The following is a 20,912-nucleotide window of genomic DNA, read 5'->3' as shown; positions in this document are numbered from 1 at the left end:
AACGTGAACCTCACGTTCTCACCACTCCTAATTCATTGTGTAGCCAGAGTAACCTACCACTGGTGGTAGTGAGCAATGAACAAGGTAGCTCGATACTTGGTTCGACTCCGAAACGCTTGTTCTCTCGATATTGTCGAAGAGAATATTAATTTTCGAGTGAACCTGGTCGGTTAAATCCATAACCTTCGGCGCGTAAGACTGTAAACGACTCTCGGCGCTAGCACGTTTATTTTGGCAGGGCAATTTTACCTAGACTCAGCAGACCCACTGCGGTATAAGCAGATTGGATGCCATCATGAACTGAATATCTTTATTTACGACCAAACCCCTCAAATGTCTCTCTCTAACATCATATACTTGCATAAAACAGTTGCATACTTCACGTTTTGAGTTGATTTCAATTTTTGAAAGTTCACCGGTCCGCCGAATATTTTTTGATATTTTACCGGTCCGCGAGGTGAAAAAGGTTGAGAACCACTGGACTAGACGACCTTCACGGTCTTATCGATCATTCCAATCTAATACCGAATACTGTGCAATTTGCATGCATATATTCTGTAACACCACCACTGCCGTGTGTTATGTATTGGTTGGATGAAAATAAAGACTCTCTCTCTCTCTTTATTTATATATATATACAGACGCGTCAGTGGCGGCTTGTCCCATCTATAATTCTGTGCTATGACAATATTGACAACGATACAATATCATTCATAAACGCAGAACAATTAAATTACCTAAATTGCGGCGGCAATAGCGGTATTTTTTGTGCTTGTATAATCTAAATGCCTACCCGAGGCATACCCTTTTCTTGTCCCACGATAAAGAAAAGAGGTTTGGTTTCTTTATTTATCTTACCCAGAGAAATTAGTGAGCATATATGGCAACTTTTGATTTAACAATGACATACTACTGGTTGAAGAATTGAGTCAACCATGTAGATATATCCCTATTTTAGCGGTGTTCCATAGCCAGATGTGTCTAGAAATTTGGCGCGACTGTTCCATATGATGCTGGTATCTGACATTGCGCCTAATTTCAAGCTTCAGGGTCGGCCAAGTCGCATGGTGCGCACTATCCACTATGTTGCATAGAAAGGCGAACCATTTGTTATTATAGTCTTATACCGTCTACTATGAACAATGAACATACAGAATACTATCGAATATGAATGAAAGAGCTCGGAAGAGATATTAAATGCACAAAGACACAGTCTCATTCCTTCATGTAGAATGTAGATGTCGTCGCCCATGTGAAGGCAATTCGATGTTAGAGTTAGCTGCGAAGAGACTTTTCCTAATATGCCGGTCTGCTGCCATAAATGTGGACGAATATTCAGATCCTCGGAAATTCAGAAGCTTCAGCACTGTCGCCCTTGATCCTCAGCGACTTGTTGACCTCCAGATTTCTTCGCTGAAACGTTCAAAATAGGCATTTCATTAACTGTGATCGATCAATCAATCATTAGAAACCAAGTTCCGCGAACTCGATAGATAAAAATCAGTCTTGATATTGCATAGAACTTACAATTCTTTTCCATTTGGGTCAGACGCAGATCTTCAATCGCTGAAATGAATTGGATCATGTTAGAATCACTCCCCTATGTCTCAAATCTATGATATTGAGATAAACTCACATTTGTTGATCTCTTGATCCGGTAGAAAACCCTGGTAGCTGATGACAGGGTAAGCCGGTTCGTTGTGCTTGGCTACGTCCAGGCCTGCTATCTCAATGTCTTCTGCCACTCGCAAAATCCCGACAATCTTCATAGCGCCAAACAAGAGCAGACTCCATGCCGCCGTCCAAGCCGTGATCGTCAACGCTCCCACCAAATTCCAACCGAAGCCCTAATACGAAGTAAAGGTTTCAACATGTATTCTAACTCTCCAGTTCACGGGAATCACCTGAAAAGCTTTATAATGACCGCCGTAAATGATTCCGCCGACATACTCTCCGTTTTCCTCTTGACCGTTGAAGGAGAAGATTGGCGTCAACAGAATTCCGGCCATTCCTCCTCCAAAATGAACTGCAACGGCATCTAACGGATCATCAATCTTCAGTTTGATCATCAGACTGTGACAGCACAGAAACGAAACCCCTGCTATGAGACCGATCACGAATGCTGCCCACGGATAGATGTCGTTCGACCCAGCACACATGGACACCATCCCTACAATCGATCGAGTCTTATGATGCGTCAAGCGACAGTTGAATCGATGAAAGCATACCTGCTAGTCCCGCGTTGATTGTGATGAGAAGAGACCAAAAGTTTTCTTTTCCCCTGACGCGATACCAAAATTTAAACACAAGCAAAGCTAAAATCGCGGAAGACGATCCTCCGATGATTATGTGTTCACGAACACGAGCGACACGATCGCTCCATCCCCCGGATTCGATATGGACAATTGAGAACCACCATTGAAAGCAAGAAATCCGACGAACAGAATGAATGCTCCCAAAGCAGCAATCTAAAGTGAGAGCGTGAGTCATACACAACTTCCCTGCCCTAGGCGACTAATAATTTGTATTCCCGACGAGAACTATTTAGCCAGACTATCTTGCCCTGATCGGAATAAGCTGCAAATCACTTGCAGTCTGATGTAGGACGAATGTAGTTGAAAAACCCCAAAACAACAAAATACTTACGGGAACGCTGTGCCCAGGACTGTCGACGGGCCTCCCTTGTACGTCGAACCTCCCGATTCTCGGCCCGAGCAGAACGGCGCCAACAAAGGCCGCTGTTCCTCCTGTGATGTGGACGATGGCAGACCCGGCAAAATCCTTGAATACCAATTCGTCTAGAAAATGATGTCAGCTATGGTCACAAGTAGGGTTGCATTTAAAATACATGGCTGTATAAAACACTTTATCTAAAACAGGTTTTAAACAGGGTTTTAAAAAGAAGGCCTTTAAAAAATGTGTTTGTTCAAGTGGTAAAATCAAGCCATAATTGTGTAAATACTTTCCAGAGAACATGTTTTATGATACTACGGACAATTACCACCCGTTATAGCCGACATAAGCGATATGAAATGGTTGGAACCCTCAAAATAGTCGGTTCAACAGCTATAGTACGTAGATATTTTGTCAAATGAGCTATATTTTCCCTATATGTTCAATTGGCAAAGTCGATCTACTATGGCGTCACCAATATTCGATTGTGATGCCATAGTAGATTGACATTGACAATTGAACATATAGGGTAAATATAGCTCCTTTGACAAAATATCTACGTAGCCTACTATAGCTGTTGAACCGACTATTTTGAGGGTTCCAACCAGCACCGTAACTGCCTCACCCCAAACCCCCCCAATTGGGGGGGCGAGCTCGAAGGGGGCCCAAAATTATTTCGTGAATTAGCATAAATTATAGAGTATTTTTTGGAAATTTATGCAATTTTTTCAAAATTTTTTCCCGCTGCGCGCGAATTCAAGTCGTCCATTTTTCTATATTATGTGGTATTGGGCCATTACCGCGCCACGACCCACCAAGACATACAATCAAGTTTTAGCCCATATATAACATGAAACTCCAAGAAGTGTACCAGAACGATTGGCAGCGATAAAAGCTTGGCCGAAAAGGTCTATGCCCTTATGCAGACCGAAGACTTCGTTACATAGGCTATACAAAATACATATAGGTTTAATTGTCCATAGGCGCCTAAATGACTGGCGCCGAATGTTCCTGTCTTTGCAATCTGAACCTCACAAGACAAATACCATCCCGCTGGGAAAAATTTTATGCCAGTGAAGAAATACGAATTTGAAATCGTGTGCGTCTCTTGGGTTATGAACCTACGTTTGGGCGATTCTATATTTTTTTATATAGCAGACTGGAAGTCACGAAATAACATCATGTAACGAAGTCATATCAACGGGTCCGCCCGCCCGAAGTTGTTTAATCATTATTTACGGGCCCTCCCGTTTTCAAGACACTTCACTCAGCTCTACCGGTAAATCTAATTACGTGAGTAGAGAGGACAATAAATTGATAGCATAATATATATGCAATCGCCGATCTGATTGACCGATTTTATCATAAATTATCGAAAATTTTTGCGCTTAGGGCTGGCTCACAATACAGTACAGATAATTTCGTGACAAACGCGAACAACATGATGGGGGCCTGACGAGATGCTGTTTCGTTCCTGTCAACGGGTATACGCCCGAAGATGTTTAATTATTATTGAGTGGTCCTACCTTTTCAAACACACGTCACTCAGCTCTACCGGCAAATCTGATAATGTGAGCAGATAGAAGATAAAAATTGACAACAAATACGCAATTCCCGATCATACTGACCGATGAAATCATGAATTCTAGAATTTTTCCGCGATTAGGCGACATAAGCTGATTCAGTAAACTAATTCCCATCGAGTATGATAAATAGCGGTAAAGAGTGTATCGCCGGATGGGGGGTCTGGGGGGCGATGCCCCCCAGAAGTTCGGTCTATAACCCTATGGGGGGCCCAAGACCAAAGTTTGGGGGGCTGACGAAGTGCTGTTACGGCCCTGGTTCCAACCATCCCATATCGCATACGTCGGCAATGACGGGTGGTAGTTGTTCAAGGGCCTTGTTTTAAACATGTTTGTTTTAATCGATTTTTGCTTTGAATGCAACCACTGGCCACAGGATTGCAACACTATATAATTTTTAAAGATTGCGTTTTTGAGGTAGGTTATGATTCGTCATCCTGACTTTTAAAATACCTAGCTTGAGCACTTTGTGAGAAACAGTCGTTATTTTACTTCTACTTTAGCAATAGGCGTTTTGGAATTCCCCGGTAGAATTTGAATGGTAGCCCGACATTTGAGCATGCCGAACAAGGGAAATCCATACCTACAATAACACCAGTTTGTTGTGGGTTCGAGTCCGACCGAGGTCGACTCCAGAATTCCCACCGAAGTGTTGGAGGCTTATCTAGGCTCCTCCTCGCCATCTTATCCGCGTAAGTGGTGTCTCACAAAAAGCCCAGAAGTGGGGCGTGCTACAAGCCGGCAGATACGGAATCAAAAAATAAGGAGAATCAGCCTGGTGTCAATGACCATAGTAGTAGATAGGGTTAGTTCGGATATCAATAATTTTCACTATCCGGATAACGGATATATCCGGATATTTTGGAATTTATCTAACCGGTTAACCGGATAATAACTGCTAAGTGAGACAATCGATTTCATTAGGTCTGCATGTAAAACGGATCGCAAAATCATTACACAGTGTTATTGTGGAGTACCTACCTACGCGCGCAGTATGAGCGAATACGAGAAAAACCACGCAAATTTAATGTTCACTGCTTCTGCAATGCCCTCTTTATAAAGCACAGATGCATCAATAGTGGGATCCTGTAGCCGGGACCGGAATTTTGTAACAAAGAGTCCACGTTCATTGAATGCTTTTTCAGCTTCCACAGAAGTGGGCTGAATAGAAAGCAGCGCTTCGTAGAGAGTCAAAAGGTTGGCAGGTCGTACGCCGGAAACTTCAACGGCTTTACATCCTTTTGACCATCCTTATGTTTAGGTTTGGAGTACTAGAAAGACGACTAGCTGATACTGAAATTGATGCCGACATGATACCACACTCTAATTCACGTGATCAGGCACGCAGCCAGCCGAAAATGTAGAGGGATTGAAATAAAATCAGGGGGTTTCGATTTTTTTTTTCGAATTAATCATCAGCGGAAATCATTTACGCTTGCACGCACGCACATTTTTGCGAACATTCGATGTCATTCAGTTTCGCGGTGTCACTCTCAGATTCACTAATTAGAATACACTTAACGGCATATCGTCAACAACCCATCGAGATATAGGAGCCAATGCATGCTGGGTCCGAGATGGTTAGGCCAGCGATTATATCGTTCGTAGGCCTATTGCAGATGCGATTCTGTAGGTCAACGATAATATCGTGAGCACCAAGCCAATGAAGATGCGATTGTGCAGGCCAGCGATGGAATAGTGTGTACTGTACACTGCACATGGCCTATTGCAGATGCGATTCTTCAATCCAGTGGAACTATCGGCTTGTTGAAGACGCGATAAATCAGGCCAGAGACGATAGCCGAGCGCGCCAATCAATGACCTAATTTAACGATCTTCTCAGCAGGAGATCGCGTCACATTACATTGTGCAATGTGTACAGACGCATCTCGCTAATTGGCAACACGCTTCTCGTCAATCGGCCGCGCCAACACTGAATACGACTTATTGAAGCTTACTAAAACGTGTAAAATGCATTAGCAACGATTCTTTTTTATCCGGTTAACCGGCAGAAAAATATCCGGATATCAGATAGTGAAAATACATGCGGTTAACCGGTTAACCGGTTAACCGTTATCCGGATAATCCAACCCTAGTAGTAGACAAACACCATGAATACCACAGACAACAACAAAGGAAATCATCAAATGAGAGCGAGACACTTCAGCACGCGTCACTTGACCACACGACCCCAAACTCAACCATATAGCCGCAGCCCTAACCCTAAAATGAACCCTGATATTTAGCTTAACCCCAACTTTGTCCCTGAATTTGATCCGTATGCTCTAGCAATCATGGAGCGTATTGGAATTCGCCGGCCGATTTTGAATATCATCTCTGACTATAGTGACAACTTCCATTATATAAATCGCTTGGTATAGCATTAAATGAATGTAAAAAAGTATAAATTAGATATCTACGTGATCTGGATTTTTGATTCTAACCGGACAGTAATCCGGCAAGTTTCTGAGACACAGGATTGGATCCAAAATCTCATTTTTTTCCAAGTGCAGGACCCGGTTCAGGACAGGATTCCAAATTTCTAATGCGAGAAAGTGACTTTCTGCTTGTGCACTAAAATGTTTCGTATGAACTTGAACTTGTACGGTCCGGATTTTAACATTTAAGACGGAAACAGGATCCGGATTACATTTAACGGAACGTGATTGTATCTGGTCCACCAAAAACCAACCGTACATCGCTAGTGGAATACCACATAAACTGGGAGCTTACTTGGCCCATTCTGAAGCCATCCATCAGCAGACCAGCCCCAATGCGAGACTACCGGATAGACGAAAGCAGTCAAAAAGAAGCAGTATCCAAGGTACGCGTTGAATTCGGTTCTCTCGGCCATGGCGCCAGATACGATGGTCGATGCGGTCGCAGCGAATACGAATTGGAAAAACCAATTGACGTAGTATCCGTCCGCTGTGCCGGTGTCGCCCTGGAGCAACGTTTGAATTCATTACATTCGCACGCTACAATTCGATATTATGTAAGAGTGTGGAGCATGGACCGGAGCCGGATTGGATATCTGGGCGGATTTTTTCAGTTTTGGCCTGACCGGATCGGAGCCGGATTAGTACTTTTTCTGTCACGGCCGGAGCCGGATTGGAGCCGGATCACTACTTTTTGATACGGCCGTAATCTTTATGGATAAGCATGACTTTTATAACTAAATAACTACCCACCAACCACACGCACGTAACCGCCAGACCAGTGTGAAAATATATGAAGCATATTTATCAATTCGCGGAACCCCCGCACCGTGTAGGGCCGTATTTCTGGCCGGGCTTCTTCATTTTTGACCGGAGCCGGATTGGAACCGGATCAGTACTATTTCCAGATACGGTCGGAGCCGGATCGGCGCTGGACCAGAGAATTGAACAACCGGATCAGAGCCGGACCAGAGAATTTGTCGATCCGCTCCGCACTATTATGTAACTTGAAAATGTGATACAAGAGAAAACGTGAAATCTTACCACGCTGTGAGTCCCGTCAAATGAGTTGTCGATGTTGCTCGCGAAGAAATAGTTGTGTCCGATAAAGGCGTTCCCGGGGTCCCCGTAGGCGAACGCCCAACCGATAGACCAATATGTCAACGCAGCCATCCCTGACAAGGTAAAGTGAGTCATAAGTTTTTTTTGACATGTCAAAATTTCTTAAATTTTGTCAAAATTGTAGCGTTAGGTCAAAATTTGCCAAAATTTTTCATTACATCAAAATTTTTCTGACGTCTGCATTTCGTCTGTTTGTATAGATTTTTCACTGTTGGTGAGCTTATCATTTGATATTTTACTGCTTGTGGCCTATTTTATGTGCCTACCGTTGTAAACGGCGAATTGTCTGTTCATTGTGAATCATAAACGGTCAAATGAAACAAATAGGTAAACATGGTGTTATGTATGGTCAACGTACCGCAATATCCTAACTGAAGAAAGACTTCTTTGGCATTGCATCATTCTTATATTAAGAAGCGCATGATGAAAATTGGGATGTTGATGTTGTATTATCACAGGGGTTCTCAACCCGCGGCCCGCAGACGATTATTTTGCGGCCCGCGACATCCTTCAATGTGAATCCAATTACTACTGGCACTGCATTGTTATCGAAGACCGATGTGTCACATTTGTCGAAGAACAGTTGTTGTAACGAAGCGTAGAATCTTAAAATGATACCGCGATAGTTTCTTCTGGAGCTATATACATACCGCCTGATCTTAGAGAAAACGTTGCTATAGCTAGGTTCCAAGTTCCAAGCCCAGCAATCCATATTTTGAGGCATTGTTAAAATTGCCAAAGACGTTATAGACGCATAGTTCAAAATTGCTTGAAATATCTCTAAACCCAAGAATCTCCTAGATAAGGTGTAACTTCAATAAAACTTGAACGTACTGTGCGAATATTCGCTGTTTCCGGAACTTAGCAGCAAGTCCAACATCACCTGACAAATTTCGAGCCTACAGTTGTCTGATTCAACAGTCACCAGAAGAGCAACAACAATGTCAGTCGTTCTTTTATCGCATATTTTGAAACATGTTGCCACGCAGACTTCTTTAGCCTAGCATTGGACGAATCCACCGAATGCACACACATCGCGCTGCTAATTATCCAGGTGCGTTTTATCGGACTGGACATGTTCACAAAGGAAATGCTGACGGGGCGAAAGTGGGGAGGAGACTAGTGAAAAACATCAACTTGATAAAGCTGACTTCTGTAACTATTAATGTAGGGCTCGAGCCTTGGAAGGAAAGGATTGATTGCTTTGCTCAGAAATGACCCTGAACGCCTGACTTCTTCTCATATCACTGAGAGCTCAAAGTGATAATGGCCTCTGTAACGAAAAAGTTACCGTAATTTTATACTTGCTCGCTCACGCATTGAAATAGAGAATTCGGTTTTCTGGGGGAAGGGTTTGAAGGTGCAGCTACCGAGTTGGCAACGAATGCGATGTACGCTCCACGAAGGGATTTACTTTCACCACTGGAAGATAGCTTATCTCACAAAAAAGAACAACTGCAAACTTACGAACGCTGTCCATTAATGCTTCAGAATACATAAAAATGAACTAAATGCCAGTATAAGACTGGTAAATAGGCTACAGTAGCCTAAATTTAATAGTAGCCCACAAATACATGGTGATAATGTTCTGCGGCCCGCAGCGTCTTTTGCTGTAAAAATGCGGCCCGATATACGAGGGAAGTTGAGAACCTCTGCATTATCAGAATGAAGCAACACAGTGTGTCACCAGCAGTGTACGCACTAGTGATGAGCATCGGAGCGGAGTCGGAGTGGATTCAGAGCGGAGTTTTGCCGATTTTGTGACAGTCGGAGCGGTGTCGGAGTTTACGACAAATATTTCGGAGTATTGTAACTTTTGTCTCCGATATATTTGGATAGCTCTGAGTAGAATACACTCTTGATTATGATTACAAACCAAAACACAGACAGTTGACAACTTGTAAAGTTGTAATATGACGGATAACATGCAAAAATGATTGCCAAGTGCATAAAAATCAGCCATCTGCACTGCCATTGGGGACGTGAAAGTAGACAATACTATGACGCTAACCCTATTATCACATTAATTTAGTAAATCACATCACCAAGTGTACCATGCTTTCCACTGTTTCGGATACTTGACGAGATTCATCGGAGTATCTCGGAGTCTGGGATTGAGCTCTTCGGAGTCGGAGGTAGTTTTCCTCAGACACTAAAGTTGCCGGAGGGATTCGAAGTCTCGAAAAGCACTATCCGCTCATCATCAGTACGCACAACTTCAGTGTTGTCAGCCAACAACTGCTGCTGTTGAACGTCCTTGGCAAGGAAAGGACGTAGTTTATTTTTGTCCTTGATGTTTTTTGCGGCATATACACCGACTCGTGACACACATACACACGATCTGCGCATATGCATACCATGAGTTCATGATGTGCATATGCCGCTGGACAAGGAAGTGCAGATATAGCCTTTACGGCTTTCTAAGTCATGCACCAACCCCTCCATGCTATCCCAGTAATGCATGAGCGCCAAGCAGGAAAGTCATGGATACCAGTGTTACTAATCAGGTCTTTGGTCTGACCCGGCCGGGGATCGAACTCACGACCTACCGATCAAGAAGCCGGACGCTTAACCATGTCGGTCAAGCTTCTTAGTAAGGACATGCACGTTCTACCTTAAGAATGTAGGAAAGTATCTCTCGTTGCACTCCAAAAAAATTCAAATATTTCTACCATAATACAAATTGTAACCACTGGAATTCTTCATAGGGTCAGATTTCGTTAAAATATTGTTTTTTTATGTGAAAAGTTGCCTGTTTCTGAGCCAATAATGTTTTTTCAGGCCAAACTAATTTGTTAGAACAGCCAGTTCCAGCCAGAAATGAAGATAAGTGGTACAATTTTTACATTATGTTGGAAAACACCTAATTTGCATACGTTGCGTCAAAATTTGGTCAGAATCCAGTTTGTTTAAGTTAACAAAAAGTCCAAATTTTGATTTTTTTGGTCAAAATTCTCCTTTTTTCGGTAATAAAACGCTGTAGTCATAAGTCATTCGTAATCGATGCATTTTCTTATAGTCCCGAAGAGTTATTTAATGGAATCTCATACTGACGTCGGTGCATCTCTTTGTACGCGGTATTGCAAAATACCAACAGGTCATAAGCACCTAATTTGTTAAGAGTTTATTGAAGATACATACTTCAATATACCATTGTGAAGCGTTATATTGATTTGATTGCTTAATTGATTGTCTGCTATCTATCCAATATGTACGTATGTTGACTCGTTTTCTGAGCAGTTACTACGATGCCCCCAATAAAATCAAGATGAGCGCGCCTTGTAGAGTCGCTGCAAGTGAATAATATATTCATATTGAAATAAACCCACATATTTTCGGCTGAAAGTCGCCAGGTGTAATCTTCATCAACAAGTAGATAATTGGAAGGAACGTTGTATATCAATAACCGTATAATCAAATAAACCTGACTTTTTGCTCAATAAACAGCCAGAATTCTGTAAAGGGATTGCTTCGCACGAATTTAAATCAGAGTGTATTACGAATAATGAGCGATACGTACAGACGTCGACGACATTCTTCAAAATGATGTTGGTTGTGTTCTTGGCGCGGACAGATCCGGCCTCGAGAAACGCGAAGCCTGCTTGCATGACTGAAAGTGAGGCATAGGGATGATTGACCGTTAGTATACATTAGTTAGCACTTAGCAGACAGTGTCATACTTACAAAAAACAAACAATCCACACACCAGCAGAAAAAGGGTGTCTAGCCCGTTCTGAATCGCGTTTACATCGATCTGATTTGATTCAACGACCGTCGTAGTTGACAAGTTGAACGAAATCTCATTACCGAAATCCATCGTGCTGTCTCACTAAACCTGGATAAATCATACGCGTTCAATGATTCAGAACGAGACATCACATCGGAGTGTTTCGGATCTCGGTTACGGGTCTGCATTAGGGCTCTTCAAAAATGTCTATTTTCTCAAATCGTACTGGCTACTTGATAAAATTGTTAGGTTACCTAATTTAAGCCTACACACCCCATTTGGTTCAATTCCAACCAATAGCCGCATCGCTACAAGAGACGAAAGTTTCCATATATTATAGAAAAATATACAACAAAAAGTTTGAAAGTATTCTGCTCACCCAATGAAAGTGTTAGGTTGTCTATAGAAACGATGTTCAACAAATTTGATCCAATTCCAACCAGTGGAAGCGTAGTTATTGCCGTCAAAAAATTTCTATTTGAATAAGATAGTAGTATTTGCGGTGGGCACCACTATAATAAATAATTAAGGAATGGGTCACCGTAAATACTATTTTATTCCTAATCCAATTTTTTTCACGTCAGTTACTCCGCTTCCACTGATTGGAATTGGACCAAATTTGGTAAACATCGTTTCTATAGACAGCCTAACACTTTCAAGAGATGAACAGAAATTTTTTTAATTTTTTGTCATTTAATTTTATATGATAAATAGAAACACTATTTATGTTCGTCACTCACCACCAGATTATCGCGATGCATATTTAGCACTATGTATCAGATATTCTATAATGTTTTGTGAATTTCAATATCGATTATCGTAAATTATTTTTAGGTATTGATCATTACGAAAAATTCACGAAGTTTCGATACACTATATTTTATTTTTTTTAGATTACTAATCCGCATGTGTCGAGATATCGTAAAGTAAATCATTTTTAGGTATTAATCATTACGCCGCTTCCGTAAATCAACAAGGCATGATAATAACTTGCTTTCGAGAAATAATTAACATTCAGATTATACATAAATTTCGAAAACTATGATGTCTATGCAAGACTATATTCGCCAGATATTCTATTATTATGTGTATTTAGGACTTTGTATCTTCGCGGATAATATGAGCTCTCAGATAACACTCATCAACGATGAAGTAGGCGCGGTTTTTATGATGATATATCATAATGATTGGGCAGCAACATCCTCTCTAATTAATTAATATAAAATGTGATTTTGAGTGCAGACAGATCGCGGTTTCGATTTCCGAGGTCTCCACATTTTAACACTTATTATCAGCTCGCAGTATAACTGAATAGGACTTCATTCTGCCTGCATAATTTTTGCATGTCGAGTGTAAGGGTAATTAAATCAGTACTAAAATGCTAACGGACTAGCCGCAGGCGTGCGATTCTCGGCGCTAAAAAATAAACAAACACTTTTGCTGCAGGTATATGCGATCCCCTAGGTTTGGGCGACTATCTAGGTTGTAGGTTCGATTCTTGTAGTCACCACATTTCATACGATTCAGTCCTTTTCATGTCACTAGAATAAGGGTAATTGAATCGACAGCGAAACGCCGGCGATAAATAGCCGCAGGGCTGGCACCAAACTCAGCTCATATCACTACTCACTCGTGGTTGGAATCGAACCAAATTTGGCGTGTAGGCTTAAATTAGGTAACCTAACAATTTTATAAAGTAGCCAGTACGATTTGAGAAAAAACGTAATTTTTGAAGACCTCTATTGAATATGCTAGTCAGCCCCCAAGATCACCGGACCTTTATGTGACAGTGACATATCGACCTTGCCTAACAGCATATGCGTTATTCATCTTCATCACTAGTCGTTTTATGTTATGGTCAAGGTGGGCGTCTGATTTCGAAGACTACTCCAAGTTATTTCGACACCTTCCTAGTTTTTCATTCTATCGCAGTCTTGAGGCATTTTGAAATGATGAAAATAATAATAAACGGATACTACTACTATATTGATATTACAGCAATTTAGAAAAGTAGCTCTAATTTCTATAAATAGAACAGCGTTCATGCGCAACTATATAGCAACATGTCTTCCTCATAATCAGTGAACACCCGACAGTCTTTGCGGCATAGAATGGTCCGCGCGGGTTTCACGCTTGCAGACGAATTTTATAGAGCATAACCGTAATAGTTCGTTGCCATCCTGAACGTGCCTGCGATGCGATGTGATGTGATGTTACGTCAGCAATATCAAAATTCAGTAACTCTAATTTGATAAAAATCTGAGTATCATTTTAAATCTCATCCAATTTGGAAGAAATATCTAGTTGTCCTACTATGGTCCGTAGGGCTGGGCATCATGACGTCATAACATAATGTAATCTGTCAACGTTCAGATATGTACCTTTTATGCCACCAAAAAGAATATAATGCCTGTTATCCATCACATTATGCCGAGCGAGATAGTGTAGCCTAATGGTTATGCGTCCAGCTTCTCGATCGGTAGGTCGTGGGTTCAATCCCCGGCCGGTTCAGACCAAAGACTCTAAAACTGGTATCCGCGGCTATCCAGCTAGGCGCTCAGCATCCATGGATAGCGTGGAGGAGAAAAATACGGTGGTGCAGACTATAGTTGACCTTGCTTATAGGTCGTATCGCATCTCCATCGTCAAAGCAAAAAAAAGCGAAAATAAATCTGATCTCTCTCTCTCTCTCTCTCTCTCTCTCTCTCTCTCTCTCTCTCATTAAAGATACGTAAGAATTTTTACGACCATACCGACTTCATTGCACTTTGTGTCAATGTTTGGGATAATCATGACTTCGGAAATGTGTTATTTCCAGTAAAGTTCATCACTTTGTACTATATGTTTCGTATGTTACGATATGACCAATCAAGGTTTATAAGGCTTCAACAGTGAAAATTTATCGAAACTATAATTCTCGTTGATAAATTAACTGTCGGTGGCGAGGATAGCTACAGTACTCGAAAAAATCGTCTTTTACTACTCGACTCGAATCATTGTGCCCGGCCCTAGTCTTAAGACATATATAGCAAACAAAACTTATGTATCCGTTCAGTCGTTGACGACACACGAGCAGTTACATTTACATAGGGTTGCATTTAAAACAAACGATGTTTTAAAACATAGTGTCTTAAACAAAGGATTAAAAAATTTAAGTTGTAAAACTATGCCATAATTGTGTCAATACTTTCGAAAAAACATATTGTATGAGCCTACGGACAATTACCACCATATTTAGCCGACGTGTATCGATATGGGATGGTTGGAACCCTCATAATAGTCGGTTCAACATTAATAGTACAGATATTTTGTCAGAGGAGATATATTTACCCTATATTTTCAAATGTCAATGTCAATCCACTATGACGTCACAATTGAATATTCGTGACGTCGCGGCTTTAAAAAACAACAAAAAACCATGTTTTGAACCAGGGCCTTATTTTAAACATGTTTGTTTTTTATTGATTTTTGTTTTAAATGCAACCCTGCATTTACACAATAACATTGCCAAATTACTCCAACCGCAATTCCATCAAAATATATTGCTACTGCGATATTGAACTACGCCAGAATTATTGCCACACGTTTCTAATTTTGGCGCCCCCATTACTAACGTTCGCTCCCTGAGAGTCAGTAGAAATGCTTAGAGCGAATGCCTGGGCTCAGTTTATTAAGAATTTTCATCATTTCAAAGCATCATAAGACTGCAATACAATAGAAAGATAGGAAGCTGTCGAAACGACTTGGAGTATCGTCTTTGAAATCAGGCATACACATGGTCTAGGGCTCTAGGCGATGTAAGGAGGGGGCATGCACAATTGCACGCACATGCACATGCACACTCAATGAAAGCAAAATAAGATAATACAAAATGACAAGCGATAAAATGAGGTGGCATGTAACGGAAAAGTAAATCGATATGTCAGGTCGTGATCCGGTATGGAATATTATGGAATGTAATATAGCAGGGGCGGGCAACTTCTCCGTTCGGCGGGCCGGATATAAGAAAGTAAAGTACTTGGCGGACCGGATTCCTAAACCGATACAGTTATCGTGGATTCATCCACTTTTAAAAGAAACAGTATTTAATGAATTTAATAACGTTCAATTTCAAGTTTATTCATAAAATTTCATCACTTCAAAACATTACAAGTCCGCAGTACAATGAATGATAGGAAGATGCCGAAACGACTAGGAGTATAGTCTTTGGGATAAGACACCCACCTGGGCTCAGGCGATGTAAAGAGGAGGCATGCACACTCAATAAAAGTAAAATAAAAAGATAATATAAAAGGGCATGCGATAAAATCATCTTGCCAGGGACGAAAGGCGAGATCGATATGTCAGGTCGTGGTCCGGTAAATGGTGCGGGCTGACTAGTATTCATTCAGTAGAAATTGCTTGTATTTCGTATGTAGTTTAGGTTACTTCAATAGTATTTGAAGTCAATGATATTTGTGGTCAGTCAAAGTTGTCGACAGGTCAAAATGGTCGGACATAGAAACCCTTGGTAAAGACTGCGCATGAGCATCAGTTAGATTGGAATGCAGCTTTGTTCATTTTCCTGGTCGAAAATATATGTAGACCCGAATAGAACAAGTAGTTTCATGACCACTTTTCTCCGGCCGCTGGCCACATTATCATGTAAGATCGAAAACTCTCGGCGGACCGCTTAAAATCCCTTCGCGGGCCATATGTTTCCCGCCCCTAGATCGTCCACACTAAAGCGATGTTGAAATTTCAAAGCCCGAAAACCTTGCTTCAAAACAGACGTGCTTTTCACTTTTCCTTTGAAAAGCCCCTGACATATTTCTGCAACATCACGAATGCCAACTCATACTTACTGCAATCTTTGCGCATAAAAATTGTCGTCACGTCTCTGTGTTTCGGATTCGATTCCCTTTAATTCACGATATTGATTAGTTTATTTATGCTCTAAAACACCACAAGTCTGCGATAATATCAAAAACAACCTTGGATGTATAAATTAGTATCAGTTATAAATAATTTCATCATTTCGAACCATTGTGATACAATGAGAAGTTAGGAAGGTGTTGAAACTTGAAACGACTTGGAGTCGTCTTTTAAATCCGTCACCAACTGGGACTATATACTATAATATCATGCGTTTTTGGCTTGTTGGGTCGATTTTTGACGTACTGACTTCGTCTGTATTCCTTGGGGAAATATGCCAGCTCTTTACGTTTTGCAGACGAATATATAGATATATGGGATTTTATTCGTCATACCGAGAAACAAGGGAAAAATACACAACAGAACGCTGGCAATATAGACTTGAGGCAACGAGGGGCTGTTAGGCCATCCAAGAGGAGTGCCTTTCAACATGTGTGACGCTTCGTACTAGTGCGAATGAAAAAAAACTGCCGTGCGAATGACGAAGGTGGTGCGAATGAAAATACGGATTGACTTTCTGCTTTCTTTCGCTAAACAATAATCATATTTTCGTAATTAATGTTCGATTAGCGCGAGGCACAAGGATATACCATTATTACAGACTCACATTTGCAAGTTACTGTAACGCAAATTTTTACCACTTCGAGGTTCATTAAAGTATGAACCGCAAAGGGTATAATTTTGGCTCGACACGGTGCCAGAGCTATCTGTTAATATGCATGTAGTATTTGTTGAATTTATTGCAAAAAATCCTAGTTTTTACATATCCAAGGTGACTATCTACGTAACTGTAACCAATAAGCGAGACACGCAGAAAATATTACTTTATCACGAGAATTCATGATGATAAGATTTATCGGACTGTTTTTTTTTTGAAAACATGGTCGATGACCGTTGGGATCAACTAGTGTATAGGGGTGTGAAGCGAGCGAGTTCAGGCCTATGAAAGTCGTTCATTTCAAGGCCAACCACTTCTGCGTCGGGCACACGAAGACGTAAAGTTTTGGCCAGCAAACCGCACATAAAATGCGGCGCCAAAACATGAGCGGAGTCGAAACCTTGACCAAAAAAATGACCGATGCTGGATGCGGATGGCCAAACCTCACGATATGGATATGCTCCGTTGTCGGCACGGAAAAGTCACGTTCGTGCAATCTGAGTAGACAGTATAGTACAACTGCGACACGCAGAGGAATTCAATTCACCCTAATTTGAAATTGCGTGCGTCAGACATGTTTTGTAGAGCTGTGTTGGGTATAATTCTGGTCTGCGAGTTCTGTATGTCATACATGTCCGTAAAATCGTAGCATATGTAGCGTTCCTGATACGGCGCTGTGTAGCCTACCTAACAGGGTACGTGGGTGTGTCCCTTGGCTCGGGACCTCGTCTCTCTGCGATCGCCGCCTGCTCGGCGCTCGTTACACGGAACGCCTAACACAGTATACAAGTTCATACGGTTATAATAAGATTATATTCCACGACACAGTGCTCAAAACGGCGTTACACAAGACTGATATTCTCACAATACATAGCGATAGATACAAACTCATAGCGGAAACATACGAGCTAACAATACGAGACACAGGCCTACGCACATAGCACACAAGTTCACACAAACCGTATTCCGACAGCTAGGCCTAAACCTAGGCCAGCAGCAGCCTTTCCATCTACAGGCGAGGAACTAACCACGGGACAATATCTCTCCCTGGATCCGAGGTCTCAAACTCAAATGTGCTCGCGGGCCAATTTGCTAGTTTTTGATGACGCCGCGGGCCGCGGCATCAATAATAGGAATATTCAATGTCTAATTTCCAAGTAGGCCGTATCTGACGGGAGCTTGCAGACAGGCATTGCACAAACATCGTGAAAATGGAATTTACTATTGTACTATGCACGCTTGACACGGAAAAAATCCTATTTTCAAATATTTGAATAAAATTGTTTTTGTGCCAGGCATAATTTGTTAAAATTAACGAGTTATAGACATCGTGCGAGAAGATTCACCATGATATATTGTCAAACTGTCGGGTTATAATATTGCAGCTAGTGGACCTTTGACGTGCCATAATTTTATATAGAATATCATGAATCTACTGAATATTGATTTGATATCGGTGTAGCCTAATCCGGGTTTCGATTTAGTCATGATAAGTAGGCTATTGTTACTGCCATTGCCAACGTCAAATTAAATCAGCATCCGATTTTGCGTTCGATTATTATTGGAACATATCAATGACAACCTAAATATAATCATTGTTGAGCCATAGTAATAGCACTGTTTCTTAACTTTAGCGATCGTACCCCTCGTGCTTCCCATGAGATTTCTTGAAGCCCCTCTTCGTTTTCAGCACAATTTTCGATGGTACCTATATTAAAATCAGAAAGCCCATTCACATAAAATCGCGCGTAGCGCGAAGACCATTTGCAATGGAATAAAGTGGCCAAAAAAATATCCCACCGCATACAGGCCTAATTCCACAATGCATCTCGTACCCCCTGATGTGGTGATTCGTACCCCAAAGGAGTCTACGGACCCCTGAGAACGTAGACTTCCTATAAACAGATGTAAAGAATTTACTGTCCCGTTTTTTCACTAGGACTTCAAGGAATGCCAGATGGTTCTTAATTTCCTTTTCCGACGTGAATTGCAATGTCGGGTGCAATTTGTTAAAATGGTGTACGAAACTATCGCAATCAGATTCATTGTCGAAAATCACGAATGTATCATCGACTTAGCGATGGTATAGGGGCGGTTTACTACAAGAAGAGAAGAGCTTATCTTCATAGAACTTAGAACCCCGTGCACAAATATATTAGCTAAAATGGGCCCCAATGGTGATCCCATATATTGCTGAAACTAAATTCAATGCAGTAAACACCGTTACTCATCGATTCAATAAAGATAGCTCTCAAAAAAGGAGGGTTTATAGCTTAAAGTTAGATAGTTACATAGAGCATCGGCGAAAATATTCTAAGTCTCATTTAGTGGCACGCTGATGTGGAACGAGCCTAGAAAATTATAGTTGTGAGTGACGCATCTCGTCGGGGAAGGTATAATCGCGTACGCAGTGCCAACCGTATAGTTCGCGGTTCCAGTATATCGATGAGACGGAATTCCAGCACTGGCCACGGATTTATTTGTGGCCGGCCCCAGATTTTCTGTGACCGGCCATGAAAAGTGCTATTCCATGGCCTGGCACAGAGAATATCCTTGGCCGGCCACGGAAAACTGTTTTCATGGCAGGCCATGAACGAATTTCATGGCCGGCTGTAATATAACAACTTAATATTGACTATCAGTGTTACTGTCTGTGACCCAATCGTGGTCAAATGTAAGATCAATTATGTTTTACTATGGGCTTACAGTAGGGCTGTTCAAAAATAACTTTTTTTCCCAGATTCCAGCCATTCACTGATTAAATTGTCAGGTTACCCTAAAAAGCGCTGCACACCAAATTTGGTTCAATTCCAACAAGTATACGATTCTGCAGATCCAATTAAAAATTTTAATTTATTAGGAAGAATTTCTCAAATTTTTTATCAACCCCATGAAATTGTTGCGCCGTCTTCAGAGACGATGAAAAACAAATTTGAGGCAATTCCAACTAGTAGATACGGGGGTACTTAAGTTTTTCGTTGATAATCCGCGTTGATCAATTCTTCCATTATTTATTATAGTGGTGCCCACCGTAAATACTATTTTTTCAAATCTAAATTTTTCGATGGCAATAACTCCGCTTCCACTCGTTGGAATTGAAACAAATTTGATGAACATCGTTTCTATAGACACTTTCATGGAGTGAACAGAAAATTTTCAAATTTTTTGCTATTCATTTTTATAGAATAAATTGAAACTTTCTTCTCCTGTAGCAATGCGGCTACTGGTTGGAATTGAACCAAATTTGATGTGTAGGCTTAAATTAGGTAACCTAACAATTTTATCGAGTAACCAGTATGATTTGGGAAAAAAGTCATTTTTGAAGAGCGTATTTACATCAGCGACACATGCGTCATTCATTTTCATCATCACAGTCGCTTTATGCTATTCCTTGTTTCTTTCCACCTAGTTTGCATGCCTCTTATTACATCGCCTAAATGCGCAGGTCTCTGATTTTAAAGACTACTTCAAGTCTTTTTTCTAACACCCTCCGTCTTTTCATTGTATCGCAGTCTTGCAGTGCATTGCAATGATGAAATTATTAATGAAGCGATACTGATACTGATCGGTTCAAATCGACCTGAATCCATTTCCAATTCAAAGCTTCCAAATAACAAAGCCGCTCACTTACTCGCCCTACATGCGCGTCGACTCCCTACGGAAATGCGCTGAAAATAATTAGCACATGAAAAACACCACGGCCGAGCTAACCGAAAAAATTGCCCACGAGCATTCTTAAAAGAGTTTAGCTTTAGGATGAGATGAAAGACAAGAATAAACTTTAAACTTTCCTCTGT

General features: G+C 41.1%; 1 pseudogene across 1 annotated transcript; it reads right to left on the bottom strand.

The window, feature by feature from the left end:
- Positions 1-1,086: 1,086 nt before the first annotated feature.
- On the bottom strand, positions 1,087-19,244 carry LOC145437811 (putative ammonium transporter 1; annotated as a pseudogene). The gene is made up of 11 exons (XR_013914743.1): positions 16,388-19,244; positions 11,501-11,651; positions 11,337-11,426; positions 7,739-7,869; positions 6,990-7,200; positions 2,647-2,798; positions 2,229-2,468; positions 1,905-2,170; positions 1,637-1,847; positions 1,528-1,566; positions 1,087-1,413 (listed from the first exon to the last, which is right to left on the bottom strand). The product of XR_013914743.1 is annotated as a putative ammonium transporter 1 (transcript).
- Positions 19,245-20,912: the final 1,668 nt, after the last annotated feature.

Source organism: Botryllus schlosseri, chromosome 4, assembly GCF_051294905.1.
Source record: "Botryllus schlosseri isolate E-star chromosome 4, Bs_hap1, whole genome shotgun sequence".
NCBI lineage: Eukaryota > Metazoa > Chordata > Ascidiacea > Stolidobranchia > Styelidae > Botryllus > Botryllus schlosseri.
The sequence above is the reverse complement of the archived record's forward strand: the minus strand, read 5'-3'. Positions and strand labels throughout refer to the sequence as shown.